This window comes from Pelodiscus sinensis, chromosome 26, assembly GCF_049634645.1.
Source record: "Pelodiscus sinensis isolate JC-2024 chromosome 26, ASM4963464v1, whole genome shotgun sequence".
Lineage (NCBI taxonomy): Eukaryota > Metazoa > Chordata > Testudines > Trionychidae > Pelodiscus > Pelodiscus sinensis.
The window spans coordinates 5,091,532-5,096,299 of record NC_134736.1 but is presented as its reverse complement, the minus strand read 5'-3'; the positions used below and the strand labels follow the sequence as shown (position 1 = coordinate 5,096,299).

Here is a 4,768-nt window from a genome sequence, read left to right as displayed (position 1 = left end):
TGAGGAGGAGGGGCAGCCCGGTCGGTGCTCCTGCGTGCTGGTCAAGCACGTGGTGGAGCCGCAGCCAGACTGACTCGCACTTCACCTGGACCCTGGGCGGGACGGGAGCGCCCTGGGATCTGCACGTGCCTGGGTCAGTCCCGCTCCCCGCCGCCGATTCACCTCCCCTCCAGCCGGCCAGTTCGTTCTCCCCCATTTCTCCTTGCGATCTTCCCCGGCCAGCCCCACTGCCCCAACCCCCGCCACCAGCTCTGCCTCTCGCAGGCTGGTTCCTGCTCTGGATCTTCCCCGGCCAGCCCCGCTGCACCCCCTGCCAGCTCTAATTCCGGCGGCCAGTTCTTCCCTCCTCCTCCTGAGCTCCCCCAGCCAACCCTGGTCTGCCCGACCCTCCCTCCCCCGCATCCAGCCCTGCTTCCCGTCGGCCCCCCGGCCAGCCCCGCTGCCCCCTGTCAGCTCTACCTCCTGGCCCCCACCCTCCTCCTCCCAGTCCCCCCCTTCCTCCCAGCCAGCCCCGCTCCCCTCCTGGCCAGTCCATCCCCCCACCCCGATGAAGTGTGCCTGGTATTTTTTTATGACTACCTGGTAACCCTAGTTCCGTAGTCACTTGGATGCCCCCCTCAGAGCCGCACAGAGTGCACCACATGGTGCTCTGGTGGCGATTTAACAGACCCAAGGCTCCAGCCACACCTCGGGCCCCAGTGCAACTGCCCTCTTTGCACGCACCCCCCGTACCCTCAACAGGTCACTTGGCATCCAATTCCATGCTCTCCCCAGGTTTCCTCTTGCCCTTCATAACAGAACTGTGCTAAGCGGTAAACCTGTCGTACGGGACCCAGCTCCATACGTCCGTGTTCACAGAACCCTAGCATAACCACGAAGGCAGCCTACAACTGTCCCTTCTCCCCCGCCAAGGAATAATCTGCTTTGTTATACACCTCCCAGAGGGGGCTGGCCCTTGGTCATTGCTGGTAACAGGACAACATGTTAAAGACAACGTTGCCTGCATCTGATAACGGCGTTTTCTACCATCCGGTCAGATAATGGTGCACAGTAGGTATATTATGAGGATTTTGCATCTTCTTTTGGACCACTGGGCATTAATCACTCTCAGGATACAGAACTGGAAGGACCACTGATCTCTCCTGGCATGTTGCCTGTGCAACAACTCCATCCCAAGGGAGATGAGTCCAGGAGTTTGTGGCACGGGCTGTCTCGCCTCTCCATTTGTCTTGCTTCTCTATAAATCCACTGCTAGGGATCTAATCCTAATCTGTCCCACCAGTCTGAATCAGGAGTGACTGCACTGAAGTCAATGATCTTACGCTAGTGTCCAGGCAAGAGTAGAGCTTGTCTCAAGCCTGATTGTGATTGGTTCAATTCCGGAACACGGAGCCCCTGGCCTACCCTGAACTCTGACATTGGATCGCTGGCTGCAGGCCTTGGAGGAGGGCCAGCGGGCATGGGTGGCAGCAGTCTGTGTCTTAGAAATGTCGAGGTTAACACCGTGGTTAAAATATTAAGAAAGCAATCGTCACTGACATGAAATATTGCACCTTTGCCAGTTTCAATCCAAGCGCAGCCAGGTGCAAGTCACTCGCCAGTGTCGCAAATGGATCCAGTTTGGTTAATTCTTCTTTTGCTCACACTACTCTTGACTTAGTGGAGTTACTTCCGGTTTGCTCCAGCCCTAGTGAGCTGAGGGGGGAGATGGGTGGTGTATGTGCAAGTCTCATGCTCGGAGAGGGCTTGGTAGGAACCTTTCCCATCCTCCTGAGCTTCTCCAACAGATCGTTAAGCCGCAGAGCTCTTTGTTTCTGTCTAACGCTGTGGAGCTCTGGAATCTGGAGCTTGGTTCAAGATGCCCCTTCAGGCTCCCTGGTGAACCGGCTCCCAGGCCAGAAATGTCCTTTCTCTGAAGACGGAGGGTTTTTTGTTTTTCGTTTTTTTAGAAATCGTAGCAAATGACTTAAGACTCAGGGCTTTTTTCCCCCTGCTATCCATTCTTCTGACATGCATATTAATTCAACCAAGCATGTCCTTAATTATGCACATGGCCTCACCAACGACTTCATTTCCTCTCACCAGGAATGTGTCCTTGTCTTCTCGAATGTTTTGAGCCAGGCCTGAAAGCAAAACCCCAGCTCTGAAAAGGCCCACGCGTTGGTTAGAATTCTGGGTCCAAATTTTAAGTTAATTACTAATTATTTTGAATCTCTTTACTTCTATGGGTGCGTTTTCTGGGTGCGCCAGTCATGGACTAGAGCTTGGTCGTGCAAGGCGCTGTACAGACACATGCAGAAGAGACTATCCCGTCCCACAGAGTTTACAATCTTTGTGTGTCAAGAGGCAACAGGCGGACCTAGGCAAAGAGATGGCGGAGCGAAATGAGGCTCTATTAATCAGCAGCCTGACCATTGCCAAGTTTTTGTCAGCAAAGGCAGAATTTGAAGGACAACGGGCTTTGCAGGTGAGCACAGGAGCACATCTCCCAAGCATGAGGGAAAGTATGAAAGGAAGCCGGAAAGCACTTGTCCGAAACATGTACCGGATTGGTGAGGATGGCTAGTATTACAACCAGAGCTGAGGTGGGAGCTCACCTCTCAATAGTGAACAAGAGATGGCAGGTCGGGGTAGAAGCTTTAAAGCAGGGCTACTCAACTTTGGAAGCCCTTGGGGCCACAATGATACTTACAGCATATGTTGAGGGCCGCAACTGAAGTGTGGTTGCATATACTTACAAATATATATACAAATAGCTTCTTTTACACTGACGGGCATGGATACAAAGACTAAGGCAAGACCTCACAACACGCAGGCCCTGTTTAAGTCAGTTCTGCGGGTACAAAGCAATATTTACCCCATTTCCACCCATAGGACAGCACTTTTAATGAGCAACGAGAGTCCAGGAATTTAACTACTAAAACGCATCTCAACAGAAGACCATTCTATTGACTACTGTTTTGTTTTGGCTCCCACCCGCCGGTCATGCGTTGAGCCCCATGTAAACCCAAACCTCACCACGGGCCACGAACAAACAGGCCGCGGGCCACAAACAAACAGGCCGCAGGCCGCATGTGGCCCACAGGCCACGTGTTGAGTAGCCCTCCTTTAAAGTGATAAAACATCAACCAAGAAAATCTGCTCATGTTAGCCTGCCTTTAGGAGGCAACATCATAAGATCATTCCCCCTTCCTGTCCACAGACTCACCCCTGAAAATGCAACTTTTGGTGACGAAGGTGGATCAGTAACTCGATGTAGCGCAACTGAACCCAACAGAGCTGTTTCAGTTTAGACTAACTGAGGGTCTTGTCTAGTATTTCTAAATCCGTTCCAGCGTCGCGTCATCACCAGGGCACTGATCACCAGGCAGCGGCTCTTAACCCTGGTGAGACCAATGAGTTATTGGGTGTCTAGAGCAGGAGAGTGCTGGGAACGCATACCAGCTTCTGTCTGGAAGACCAGTAGGGTCTGAGTCACCTGATTCTCACTGACTTCGGCTTCGGCTCTGATGATCCAAGCAGTTATGGCTGCCCTACAGCACAGTAAGTGCGACCCAAACTCAGAATTTAAGTACAAGAGGCTCCTGACTTGCGACCGCCCGAGTTCCGAAGCCCTGCACTTACAAAAATGGTTGTAAGTGCGGAAGGAGCCAGCAACCCCCAACTTACAATGGCCCACGGCACCTATCGTAAATGAGGGTTCGAGTTACGACGCCCCCAACTTGCGACGCATCCCCCGGAACTAATCGCGTTGCAAGTCAGGGGCCTCCTGTAATGGTTAGTTTGCGCCTCCTGTGTGGGGAAAGCTGGGGAGATTATGCCATGTCTGTTTTATTGACCAAGAAGTTACTTTAACACTCAATCAGAAAGAGGGACACTCTGTGTTTTCTAGCTTGTCAGGTGCTAGAGGAAGTAAAGTTGCTGTCTTTAAGTGATTCACGCTGCAGAGCTTTTCTCTCTGGGCAGGGTTGTCTTTAGGATTTATGGGGCCCTCCACAGTTCTATTAAACGGGTGCCCCTATGCCCGACAGCAGCCCGGGGCAGTGGAATGATATTTTTCGAGGTGTGATTTTATAATCTTCAGCAACACACTATGGTCCTATAGACTAACACAATAAATTCAAACACAGACAGTATATACCCGGGGTTGGCAAATGCCTGTTAATTGGGTTCATGAAATGTTCCATGTTCTGCTAATAGGTCTGGCTGGCTTTTTCACTTTTAAATTAACTAGATCCTATCTGGAGGAAGCAGAGCCAAAGAACAGGGAGAGGAAGAGGTGGCTGGGTAGAGTGCCCTACGCAGTGGTGCCCCAAATTTTTGGATGCCCTACTCAGCTGCGTATTCTGGGCATTGGTATGGCCAGTCCCATTTCTGGAGGTTGTTTCTTTCTCTTTCTCTAACATGCCCTGCCTCACAAGCAGTGGCAGCCTCTGAAAAGAGAGAAGATCTAGCACTCCGAGCTCCGTGGAGCCTCAGAACTCCCCACGGTTGGCAGGAGAAGGGAAGCAGCAGCTGACGATGACTGTCAAGGCGAGTTCCATCCATTCTGACAGAGGAGGGTTCCAGTTGGGCGCTGGGAAGCCAAGAGAAGTGGCAGGCTTAACATAGGTATGTGGCGCGAGCCAGCCGCTTCTCGTCCTGAGATGTGACAGGAAACCAAGGATGGTCTTCTGAGAGCTGAGGCTGTTGAGAGCCTAAAGGGAGGGTACAAGACCATGGTGACGTTTTTCTTCCTTTGGAAAGTGGAGACTGGGCAGGAGAAGTC

The 4,768-nt window shown here is 52.1% G+C and overlaps 1 long non-coding RNA gene across 1 annotated transcript; it reads left to right on the top strand.

Moving 5' to 3' along the window:
* Positions 1-1,443: 1,443 nt before the first annotated feature.
* LOC142820512 (uncharacterized) lies at positions 1,444-3,275 on the top strand. Its single transcript, XR_012897734.1, has 3 exons — positions 1,444-1,583; positions 2,251-2,467; positions 3,203-3,275. It is a non-coding gene; the product is annotated as an uncharacterized LOC142820512 (long non-coding RNA).
* The last annotated feature ends 1,493 nt before the right edge of the window (positions 3,276-4,768 follow it).